This window comes from Microtus pennsylvanicus, chromosome 13 (assembly GCF_037038515.1).
Source record: "Microtus pennsylvanicus isolate mMicPen1 chromosome 13, mMicPen1.hap1, whole genome shotgun sequence".
NCBI lineage: Eukaryota > Metazoa > Chordata > Mammalia > Rodentia > Cricetidae > Microtus > Microtus pennsylvanicus.
The window spans coordinates 41,326,212-41,339,070 of NC_134591.1; the positions used below are offsets into that span (position 1 = coordinate 41,326,212).

Here is a 12,859-nt window from a genome sequence, read left to right on the forward strand (position 1 = left end):
AAGCAAAGTGGGCTCTTGGCATAGCTGCTGTCACCTTATGGCAGGCCTGTCTCTTTCTGTGAAAGCCCTTCTTTCTGGTCTAAAAATGGAGCCTCGCTGAAGAGGCAAAGGCAGATGAATCACCAGACCTCAGGGCCCAGACCTTTCTGGGAAGCCCCTTGATGTCACAGCAGGTCTCCTAAAAGGGACTGGCGTTTGTCTCCTGGGTTTCTGATTCCCTACTAACATATGGACAATATGGACAGAGTCATTAATAAGGACACCCTCCTGCGCTGCTGGCTTCCCCGAGGCCTTCCCCTTCTCTGTGTTGTAGCTCACCAGCCTCTTGTAGAATCCCTGACACAGACAGCAGAGGCTATTGCTGCTTCTTGGCAAAGGAGAAACCGAAGTCTAAGGAGGTTCAGAGAGCGCCTCACAGTCATATAGCAAAGGACCAAGTGAGCGCTGAGTGGCTACAAAGCTGTTCTTATCTTTCCATAGGCCGACAGGCTGTCCTGGTTGGATGGCTTCATGGGGGCTTCTTCTGAAGGTAGGCCTGTCTGGCTGACGGAGGCCGCTGGGAGAATGTAGAGTAAGCTCGGGGTTTCTCTGTAGTCAGGCTGGAAATTTGGGAGAGCCTCAGGGTCTCTAGCTAGGAAATGGGGAGAGGAGTCCTGCATTCCCTTTCCCAGGGTGTTGCCAAAGTTAAAAAGCCTTGCAAGGTCTGGCACCGGTTTTCTTGTCTCGGTGACCCCTAGGGTCTCTCCGAAAGTACTTCACAATTAGAGTTTGACGCTCAGATGAGATAATGGAGGGAATGTGATTTGGAAAATCCTTGTACTCTATTCAACTGTGAGGTAATAATAAGAAAATGGACCTGCCACCACACTGCCAAGAAAACAGCCGCATTTGAGAGAGAAAGCAGACCCAGAGTCTAGAATCTTCTTCACCGTGATTGTTTCTGAGCTGAGGACTGTCTTTGACCTTTCAAGCATCCATCTCAATGTTCCTCTGAGCACTAGAGAGAATATTCTCAAGTAAAGCATCGTATGGGACCCATGGAGGGAGCTATGGACATTGGCCAGACATTCTGTCCCCGGCCATTAGCTCTTCCAGAGGACCACCATCCTGCCGTCTCCGCACCTTCTGCCCTTGTCCGTGTCTGTCATAAGATCTGGCACAAGGTGGGGGGGACATAGTGACTCTTCACCTGAGCTACATTGGGTTTTCTCCTTTTCCATGGGTCTGAAGTCTAATTTTTACCCTTTCTACTTCCTCAGTCAAGTCCATGACTGACACAGGGTAGACGTTTAGTAAATGAAGCTCCTTATTTAGTGGCTACATGGATGCAGAGGACACTCAAGGTTCAAGGTAGCCTAGGAGCCTGGAACTTGTAGCTGAAGTAAGAATGGGTGGGAATGACAGGCACACTTCAAAGGGGAGGGGAGGGGAGAGGAGGGGATGTGGTTGTCCATCTGCCTTTCTGGGCTGGGCAGGAGCTTCAGTTGGCAGCAAGGGTAGGGTGGGGAGTCTGGCAACATACCAGATGCTTCTGTCAGCACTACAGGGCAAGAACACACCAGCCAGAAGAGAGGAAGCAACCCAGATGGAAGCAAAATGCTTTCAAACCTCCATTCCTTCTCTCTATGGCGTGGCAGCACCGTGTGTGTTGGAAGAGCTTTGCCGTCAAGTAAATCCATGCGTGGACCCTAGCAGAGCAAGCCAGGCTGTTGGAGCTCGAATGTGATCCCCCCCCCCCTTGCATCTCTGTTTCCTCATCTAGGAGAGTGTCTCAGTGGTTCTACTTACATGGTTGCTGTGGATGCATTTTTTTTTTTTTAAAGCAAGGCTTAGTAAGCACCTGCTCTCGGGTAGGCAATGAGCCGAGTAGCTACATGGATTTAATTTGTGGTCCCCTAATCATGAGGCAAATATAGTTATTACTATCTCTAGTCTCCCTTGCTGAACCAGGACTCTCAAACTCAGAGGTGAGGAGCAATTTGCTCGAGCATTCAAACCAGAAGAATTCCAACTGGGGTCATTCTATATAGACTATACTATGGATGTGTGAGCGAGGGGCATGTTCTGAGAATCCCAGTCAAGCCTAAAGCACTCATGAGGTGGTTTTCCTTCGCTCTCAGCATTTTCCTCCTTACCTCTTTTTCTTTTCAAAACAGAACCTTTGGCTAACCCAGTTGTTCATAGCAGAAGGGAGAGTACCACGAAGTGATTTAATGACTTGCCTTCCCTTGTCCAGGTGCCCTTGGGCTTCAATAGGATGCGAGTCAGGAAATCATTAGTGGGTTTTTGTATAAGAAATGAAGAGAAGTTGCTAAAAGTCAGACATTTGGATGATCCAGTATCTGAAAGATCAAAAGCTATCATTGTGAAAGAAAACTAGCAGTTCCTTACACACACACACACACACACACACACACACACACACACACACACACACCTTTGAAGTTTCAGCCACGCGCGAGATGCATGTGAGAATCAAGGAGAGCAAGTGTGTTTCCACTGTCGCCTGTCATGTGCCTGACTCCAGAAATGTCCTCTCCTGTACTGTCCACGGTAACTCAACGAGACAGCCTGTAGGTCTAGTTCTCACAGAACGATGTTCAGACAGGTTAAGATGTCTTGCCATCACACAATGGTTAGGCATCAAGGCCAAGATTAATGCCTTAGCCTGTCTGGCCCTAAAATTTAGACATTACTTATTTATTTTCTTTCCTCCTATTTCTTCCCCTCCTCTTTCCTTGAGGTAGTATTACTAGGCAGCTCAGGCGTGTGCCCATACCCAGCCAGGTTTCTCTTTCTTTCTTTGTTGTTATTGGTTTTTCTTTTCCTATTATATTCCTTTCTCTTACTGTCTGCCTGGGGATTTGTGTATCGATAGGAGCCACTGTTTTCTCTAAGCTCCCCTCTTTAGAAAGACTCCATTTCCTTGTCCTATGTGGTACTATGGACATTCTGCAGGTTCCAAACAGAAGTCTTATTTAGCACTCACGGGGCTGCTCATGTTCTCCAGCAGAAGATAGCACAGGGAGCACAATGTTGGAAGATGCTTTTGTGGCAGCGACGCTGGCTGGGATGTCTGCTTTGGGATGTAGGGTCAGGTATCAGGAACAGTTTATATAGCTATATGGCTGTATTTGTTTTTAACTTGAGTAACCTGGGCTTTGGAGAAGAGGGCAGAAGAATGAGGCAGGGAAGGGACTTTCTTTTAGCTCAACCAACTGAGGGTCAGTTTGGGACTTAAGTCATCCGTGGGCCGTAACTACTACTTAGTAGTTTTGCTTAGATCCGGGCATCTGTGTATGGGAGATATCCTGTATGTCCTGTCCTGCTTAATGCACTCGCAAATTATAATTATAATAAATTAATTATATTATTTATAATATATTTATATATAATTATAATTAGCAATAAATCCAAGCATGTGGTGGTTTGTGTACCACTCTCAGAGATCTTTTGGGACAGTGGAATGCTGCCAGGTTATGGACTTCATGAGACGCAGGTCTGATTTTCAGTAGAGCCTCTCACCTGTGTTTGTAGCTTGCCTGTGTGGGTCAGCTATCAGACCTCTAGTCTCAGGTTCCCCATCTGTAAGAAAAGCGTCACAATACCCGGATTGTAAGATCAGCAGCAGCAGCAGCAGCAGCAGCCGCCACTCATCCAATATGTTTTCTTTCTGTGTTTCAGAGTGGAAATTCTGTATCTGTTATTTCTCGGGTAGAGAGATGGGCCTGAGTAGTGACCTACATTCTTTGGGACAATATGGATCCACCCAGCTTGTTGGTGGGGACTGCCAGGCTCGGTTCAAGGCTGTAGCCAGTGCCCATTATGTCATTATGGAGCCTGCAGAAGTGATTACTAATGTTACTTTTCCAGTTCACTGCAGAGGAGAGGGGAGAGGTTTTTTTTTTTCACACGGCTGGCGTTTTGTTGGAGCACGACGATATGGATCCCAGATGGCTTCCTCAGCAGATGCTGCCCTGTAGAAGTGTACTGCCGCTTTACAAGGGATTTAATGAAAACCTGGCACCCCTCCAGGCTTGGTTCAGTCCTCTGGTGTTCTCAGCTAATGCGTACAGATTGGTCTGTGAGTTTCCACCTATAGATGGCGTGGGGACTGCTGGGGTGAGAAGATTTTATGTGAGAAAATAAGTAAGTTCCTCTGGCTGAGTCTACAGGCTTGGGACATGAGAGCTGGGGCAGCGAAAGAAAGGTAAGTTGGTAGGAGAGTAGCCAGTCTGGAGGCTGTCCTATTAGCTGCTGCTTAGTCGGGATGATGTGGGGACAGCTGAGAAGGATGGCTTTCCCAGCTGTTTGGGACTCATGATGTTTTTCTCCCTTGCCTTGAGTTAGGCTAAAAGGAGTGGAAAAGCGGTCACCTCAGTTGTTCAGTTCCGGCTGTACACTGGAATTGGATCTTCCTCTAGTTACCCTGTTTGAAGCGCTCAGACTCCTCAAGTGTCAGCTTGCTCTGTCCCATCTCTTTCTATTTCAGCTTCAATATCATATCTTGGAAAAGGCTGCCATGATCTCCACCCTGCAAGCCCCGACCCCCAAGTTCTTTGCCTATGACATAAGGCTTATGCTGTCTTGAAGGGAGAAAGCGAAAGCACCTTGGCCTAAGTACTGTCATTTTAACTTTTAAGATTCCATTTTTGCCTGCTTGGTAAAATAGTCCCAAGCCCTAGGGGAGTTGAGAACTTTCCAATGGCTGATCAACCTCCTCCCTAATCTATAGAAATAGTCCTTACGCATTTCTAGGTCTCTAGAAACGTTATCGCTGTTCCTAACAACAAAATGAACAAAACAAATGAATCTGGTTAGACGGAAAGGCTTGCATTTTATATCGATTGGCAATGATGGAACACTTAAGGAAGCCCCCAATCTCCAAATCCTGGTGGGTGAAAATATTAAGTGTAACTTGGCAACAAATGTTTGTGATTTTTGTGCTTACAAACCCCATTTCTGCCCCTGCTAGGGGCTGTCAGGAGAAACATGGCTTCCAAGTCCTTATCTTGCAACTCTGATCGATCAATGACCTGCTTATGTGGTAAGTTAATAAAGTCTTTGGAACCCATAAGTTTTATCTCTCGTTCCTTCCTCGTGGTACATAACAGGCTCAGTCTGAGCCAGACACGAGTTGTGAAACTTAGCCACAATTTACTTATCCGCTTATTCCTGTTTTGGTAAATCTAGGGGATGCAAGACCTTTGGAGGTAGGAACTGCTTGCATCTCCTTCATCACCATAGACCAGTGCAGAGGGGGACCTGGCCCAAAGTACAGTTTTAACAAGCATTGCTAAATAATGGGTACATTTCAGGGACAAGCTTGAGATAGGTCAATGAATATACCTCAGTGCTGTCATTCACAAGCTGAACCTCTCTCCAGATCTCTCCTAGATTCTTCATCGGTACATGGGGCTCAGCTTCAATAGAGAAGACTGTTCATTGAGAACAGCCCTGAGAGCCCAAGAGATGGAAGCTATTACACAATCACTCAAAATTGCCGTCCCCCCCCCAAATACCTACCAGTATTTCTGTTTGACTAATATCCATTGACAATCTGGCCTCCACTATGCCCCTTACCAAGGACATTCACCTGCAGTATCTTAGGGGGTTCCTCCTATAACCTTGGAAAGGCGAAGCAACTGAGCAAGCTCCATAGGCTCCTCATAGGACAGGCAGAATTACCCCATTTTTATTTTCAAAGCCATAATTTCCTCCACAATTCCAGGCTGCTTCCTATTAACACTTACCCTGGATAAATAAACACGAGGAAGCCACATTCTCCGTCCTGAGGAGGAGGGAGGCTCTGGTTAGGTGATAAGACATATGTAAGAGTGGGTGAAACACCGGTAGAACCCCAAGGTTTCTCTTTTTAAACTGCTTTGAAGTTTGCAAAACTTGTCCCAATATTTATGACACGTTTGAGTTTTAAGAGATTATTATCCAGGATGTATAAATAATTCATGTACGTCAATAAGAAGAAGACAAACAACCCTGGAAAGGCTGACAGATTATGAGCACAGGTCATCCAAATAGCCAGTAACCACATGAAAAGATGTTTGTCATTACTAGCCAGTGGAGGGACTCCGATGAAAGCAAGAACATACCATGTCTGTCCATGTGATGGACCCAACTGTTGGTGAGGATGAGGGGAAACAGGAGCCATCATACAAGGTCAGTGACAAAGTCAGTTTGGAAACAATTGGCAGTGCCTAACCAGGAGGGAGAGGTACATTGGGAGAAAGGATCTGGGCTAGGGGTCCCTTTCACATTGCGCGTGTCTTAGTTACCGTGTTAATACTTTGACAGAAACAGCTTAAGAGAAAGAAAGTTGATTTAGCCCACTGTTTTAGAAGGTATAGTCAGTCTGTCGTGACCAGAAAGGCATGGCAGCATACAGGGTGGCAGGAGCAGAAGGCTGGCTGGTCACATCGCCAGCTTCTTTGTCCAAGGAAGCCCACCAAAGCCAGATGAGGCAGAACCATAAACTTCTTTTCTCTGGAATTCCTACTCTGGGGCGAGTCGAATGACCCATCCCCAGCAAGCGACATGTGGAAACCTCTGCAGTGTTTATGTGACTTACTGTTAAGGAATGACTTTTGTCCCTTTGCTCTATCTGCCTTTTCCACTCAAATGAAGGGTCATGAACGTAGAAATGAGGGAAGATCTGGACAACGGAACTGTCCCATGGTGCTCTCGACAGAAGACAGTTTCTCGTTTCGAGTAGAAGAGAGTAGCCCACTGTTGTCCTCTGCTCAAGTCATGAGGCATGATGATTTGAAGATCATAGAGCTGAATACAGCGTTCTTCCTTCTCCTTTTTTTCTTAGCGCCAACATTTTCAGCTCTCAGTCTTCCTGCCTCCTCCTCCTTAGTGCTGGGGTTACAGGTGATCCTGGTTGGTAAATTGCTCTTAAATATATATGTATATGGTGGAGTGAGACGGGGAAGAGAGGGAGGGAGGGAGGGAGGGAGGGAGGGAGGGAGGGAGGGAGGGAGGAAGAGGAGAGAGATTGAGAGGTGTACAGATAGAGTTAAATACCAACAGTCGGCAAAAGTCTAAGGGTTTGGGGAAAATAATAGGATCACTTAACTTTGCTGTTAAAGATCTTCTGTTTGAAACTTTTCAAGACGAAGAAGATGGGCACGGTAGTGGCAATTACTAGGCAGTGGGCTTTGTCTCTATCTAGCAAGTGCCAGGCCCCAAGCTCCAGCTTCAGGATATCAACGTGTTTAACCAGCTCCTCACTTGTTGCAGCGGGTGACATTACCACCTGACTTTGTAGCTGTGGCATCTGAAACTCCCAGGGGCAGACCCTCACCCAAGTTCATGCAGCCTGCCAGGTAGAGAGCAGAAGCTCAGGGGAAGGGCTGCTGGGTTGGCCTAGCTTGCTTTTCTTGCTGTGATAAAAGACCCACCAAACTGAGATGGAGGACCAATGCGTTTATTTGGCTTATCCTTGTTCATCATGGTCTTTGAGTCTATCGGTCGATCGTTGAAGGAAGGCAGGGCAGGAACTCAAGCAGGATCCTGGAGGCAGGAACTGAAGACAGAGACTAAGAAGGAACTCTGCTTCTTCACTCACAGCCAGGCTCTGCTCAGCCACCTTTCTTAGACAGACCAGGCTCACCTGGCCAGTGGTGGTGCCGACCGCTGTTGGTTAAGTCCTCCTCCTCCACCAATTAGCAACACGAAAGTACCTCATAGGCAAGCCAGTCTGATGGAGGCAATTCCTCAGTTGGGGCACCCTCTTGCCAGGTGTGGAACATTAACAACCAAGATCAGACATCACATGGGTCAAGGCTGTCAGATGGAGTGGCTGCTGCAGACTGGACCCAGCTCTTGGGTTTTTTCTCAGTGTCTCACCCATGGCATCAGTAAGATTCTTCCTCCTTGTTTTCTTGCCCACGGTGTCTCCTTTGAAAGAAAAGTTTCTTCCAACCCTATTCTGAAGAGAACAAAATTGGCCTCCCTGTTCCTTGGATAAAGATAAGCATCTAGCTTCCTGTCCGCCCTCCCCCATGGCCCCCCAGCCTTCCCTGGGACCTTTTACACTCATTCTCAGCACAGCTTTATCAGATCCCAGTGATGTGCATGCCCAAGCAGGCAGCTGAGGCTGGACACTCAGGGCGAGTGTTCCCATTCATCGGCAGAGGGACAGTGACCCTTTGTCTGCTTTCAGCTGTTTGCACGCTATTTATTTTATACACAAGCATAGAGTTAGCCTCACTGTGTTCCCTGTACTGGGGGTTACGAGCCATCCGCGGGTCTGGAAATCAATTTAGACGGCAGCTGTGTCGGCATTTGAAAAGTGACGTAGAATCAAAGTGGGCAGAATAGAAAATAGTAGGGTGCATGGTCCTTAAAAAGATTGTTTGGTGGACATACGTAGTGATCCATCTACATCTTTGTTCTGGGTGAAGGTGAGCGATTCATGTCTCAGTGTGTGTCACAGGTAAAGCAATCCAAAGCTGCTGCTGCCCTGAGATGGGTTGGCAAATATGCTTTGCTGAACAGGTATTTGGATAGAGCCACATTCACTTGTAGTGTCTTGGGTCACGTCCACAGCACTGTAGCTGAGTTTACTAGTTCCAACACACTGTACAGACAACAAAGCCTAAATTATTTGTTTGGTCATTTATAGAGAAGTGGTCCTCTCCTTTGGCTTATGCTATTGAGGCCAAAGCTTTCATTTTGAAGTCCAATTGTAGTCAGTCTTCAGAATTTCTGTCTCCTGTCTTTCTACCCTAGGAGCTGTCTATGGGCTATAGTCATCACATACAGACTTAGATAAATGCAAACGTAACTGCAGAAATAGAATTGTAACAAAGGCAGCGGCTGCCTAGGAAGCCAGAGGTATTCAGATGTGACGGCCTTCCAGGGCACAGCCGGCAGGATGACCTTTCCATCCTAGGAAAATATTTTGATGTTTAAGCCCACTGCACTCAACCAGACATTTCCTTGAACAAATTTTCAAGTAAAATATTTCAATCCTGCATTCATCTTGGGGGCCACGTGTTTTATCCAAGTTAAATATTTCCAGAAAATAAATGTCTAGACACCATCTCATATAAATTAAGCGCCCGTTTTTGAAAAGATTCTTAGCAGACCTCTTTTTTTTTGGTGTGAGGTGAGTATAATTTAAGTTCCATGAAAAATGTTAGGTGCTAGGTCAAGCCCGACGCGCCTCAGTCAGGTACGCTGTGAGAAGGTAGTGCGTGGCGGGGCAGTATGGGAAGGACAAGGGTTATATGTTAGAAGACAGCTCCCTTTTCTTTGCAACTGTGATCCATAACAATCTTAGATGGAAAAGTACGCATTTATGTCATGTACTTCATAGAAGTTTGGAGAATAAGGATGTGGGAATGAAGGAGATGAAGGTAAAATTCCATTATATTTCTCTGATTTTTGACTTTATTTCTACTTGATGTTTTTTTCAAACAGACGGCCTTCGCCTCGTTCAAATTAGCCACTTCATTGCTTTTGATATTTATATTTTCTTACTATATACTTCTTTATTGTTTTGATGTATATTGTAGCTGTTTTTCCCCCACAGGAATGAATTTTATAAAAATCAAATATGTAAAGGAAAGATCAAACATTTTAAGGTACTATTACTTTTTTATAATATACCTTTATTCTTTGCATAAATGTTATAAATATATTTATATAAAATTTATAATCATGAAAAGATTATAATTATAGATGTTATAAACTGCTGTTATAAATAATTTACATTTTGTATAAATATAATAAACATATTATAAACATTATGCCTTATATAAAAATCATAAAATACATTTGTATTTTAAATAAATATTATGTCATATATTTATATACAACAATAAATATATAATAAAGTATAATATGATATTGTATGCTATGTTTTATTATATATTCTCATTGCATATTTTTAGCTTGCTTATGATAAAGAAAATAATTTCATGAGTGAATTTACAATGAGGCATATTGAACTACTTGAAATCATGTGGAGAAGTAATTTAAAAGTAGTCACTTTTTTTCTAGATTTTTGCAGTCTTGGATAATACTATTCTCTAATTTTTTTATGAATAAAAGTTAAGAAAATATTCAAGAAGTAGAATGACAGGAAAATTTTTGCATTTCACCCGATATCTATAAATCCCTTTATTCTCCTTACCTGGGACCTTGCAAACATGAAACAAACACGTTTCTGCACTTGGCACCATATTCCACTTACTCGCTCAGTGACTATTTAATGGACATATTAATGGATTTATGTGCCAGACACCAGGCTGTATGCCAGAGAACAGAAACAGGGTCTGTGTTCTGATGGTTCTCGTCATGCAGAGGGAGGGAGTGAGAATGAGACCCAGAAATAAACAAGTAAACAGGTGGTGGAATCCCCAGGGACAGAGTAGCAGACAGTGTGCTGTAAGGCAGGCACAGCTTCACCTGGGCAGTCCAACATGCATCTCTGAGGAGGGTGTGTTAACTGACATGGAAACTCAGCCTTACAGTTGTTATGGTTTAGGTAAACCAGCGCTGTTCCCTGAGTGTCTGCAATAGGCAGCAGGTCCCGAGACCATGGCAGGCCATGAAGGCAACCATTCCCAGGCAGAGAGTCTTGGAGAGGCCCACGGGCCATGAGGGTCAGTGGTCCTAGGCAGGAGCCACATGGTGGGTAGAGAAAGTGGGTATTTATTTGATGGGTTATAGAAGGGAAGGGGAAAGAGGCGAGAGAAAGAGAGAGAATCAGAGAGGAGGAGAGGCAAGAAGGGGCAGGGAGGATTGGAGCCATGGCAGCCACTACCTCTTTGGGAAGAAAGGGACAGGAAAGGCCATTTTAACAATGATCCCAGGAAGCGAGCAAAGCAGGGGGAGACTTGGTCTGAAAGTACTGAGGAAGGACTTGAGAAACAATTGGTTTTGGGATCACTTACCAGTTTAATTTAATTTATTTTCTTTGGGGCCAGGGTCTTACTACATAGCTCCAATTGCCTTCCAATTCATTTTACTCCTGCACCAGCTCCTCCAGTGCTAGAATTGCAACTCTGTGTCACGACACACCCTGAGATCACATCGTGTATGAATAAACTTTGGATTACTGTTTTTAAAAAGTAGACTTGGCTATGCGCCCTAGACAAAACCCCACTACTATCATCTCACTAGATGAACATATCAATAAAACAACCCCTAATGATATAACACTATTCCCAGAGGTCAAGGCAGCACTCTACCCTATCAGAGAAGCAGCTTCTCAAAGTCGATGGTAGTTAATGTAGAGACCCACAATTGGACAGTGTAGAGAGAGTGAGAGACTTTGGACTACTCTACCCTAAATGGACAGTCTCTATCTGACTCCTCCCCTCAAGGCTCGGGGATCTGTTCAGAAGAGAAGGCAAAAAGAGCCTCAAGTGGTGGTTAACTTAAAGGAACTAGTATTTTCCAGACACAACAGAGCTGATACACATATGAACTCACAGAGACTGTGACATCATGCCCAAGACCGTAGCAAGCTCTAGCCAAACAAAATCCTAGTGTGGAGAAAGAAAAGTAGGTGCAAAGACCCATCGATAACCAAGAAACTATTTGCAATTGATAATCTCAGAGGGCAGGGGCCAGTGTTCCTCAGTGGATGATACTGGATATCTCTACCGTACTCTGGGGCAGGCCTCATACTCAGGAGTAGTTGGTCACACAAAAAGGACTCCATTTTGTGTGTGTGTGTTTGTGTGTATGTGCATGCACACTTTTTGTTTTGTTTCTATTATTTTTTTAAGAGAGAGAAAGACTTGAAGTTGGGTTTGTGTGTGGAGGGGTGTATAAGAGGAAGTGGGGGAGGGGAAAGAATATGACCACAGTAAATTGTATGAAATTTTCAAAAAAATAAAAGTTTTAAAAAGAGTAGCTCAGAGGATACTTTTTTCCCCTTAAATCTCCTAGGGCACAGAATCTGTAGTGAAATGACTCAGAAATGTGATGGAGCTAGGATCATTGCTATTGTCTGTCTGTCACATGCTTCCTAACAAGATGACTGGTTTCTGTGGCAAGCTGTCTGAAAGCCGAATATGAGGCACCATGAGACAGCAAGCCACAGCGCTCTCTTCCACACAGCCTTGACATTTACAATTCCAACTGAGATGGTCTAGTTCCCGTCCCTTGACTCTATGCCTAGACTACAATTCATCCTTCTTGACTTCAGAGGCCAGGCCATCAAAGGCAGGGGAGCTTCCGTCTGGTTCTCCTGGGATGGTAATTCTTGGAACCTGGTCACCAAACTGTGAAGAAGCCCAGCAAGTCACACAGGATGGCTTCATGTAGATGTTGTAACCAATAGGCTGACTGAGGTTTTCACCCACAGAGAGCGTCAGCTCCAGATGTGGGTCTTCACACGCTTTCTGCTCCTACCTCAAGACACCTTGGCTTTGAGTCCTCCAGCTGACTTTCCGGTGCTCTCATCTCTAATAGTAGACAACAAAAATGGGGCCTTAGAGCTTTTATATGGGGCCATGCGTACTAAAGTGATGTCACTTGGAGAGGATGATGTTCATGTTGCAGCATCATTCGGTGAAGCAAGCCATCCCCCTGGCATCCCAGAGTCATTGTCCTGTCACCAGTGCATGGGCCTAGGCCAGGATGACGGAAGAGGGGACAGATGATTCCATTTCCACAGGCAGCATCTGTGTACCTCTGCCTTCTACCGGTTGGATTCCACACCCCCTCTAGACTGTGTCCCTTCTTCTGCATGACAGTTTCTCGAGCAGAAGACAAACATATCTTTGTTCCAATCAAACCACATTATTTGCCTTTCTTTGTGCGTGAATAGCCTACAAAATCCCTTCTCAAAGGATGAATTGGAAGCATTTCTGCCTAG

At 45.0% G+C, this 12,859-nt stretch overlaps 1 long non-coding RNA gene across 5 annotated transcripts in view; it reads left to right on the top strand.

The window, feature by feature from the left end:
* The window catches only part of LOC142834007 (uncharacterized), a 79,756-nt gene that overhangs the window by 46,418 nt on the left and 20,479 nt on the right, over window positions 1-12,859 (top strand). For 3 of the 5 annotated variants that reach the window (XR_012907486.1, XR_012907485.1, XR_012907484.1), the window contains exon 4: window positions 9,560-9,611. The exons of the other annotated variants lie outside the window; for them this stretch is intronic. This is a non-coding gene — a long non-coding RNA (uncharacterized LOC142834007). The remainder of the gene's footprint in view (window positions 1-9,559; window positions 9,612-12,859) is intronic. 5 annotated transcript variants of the gene reach the window in all.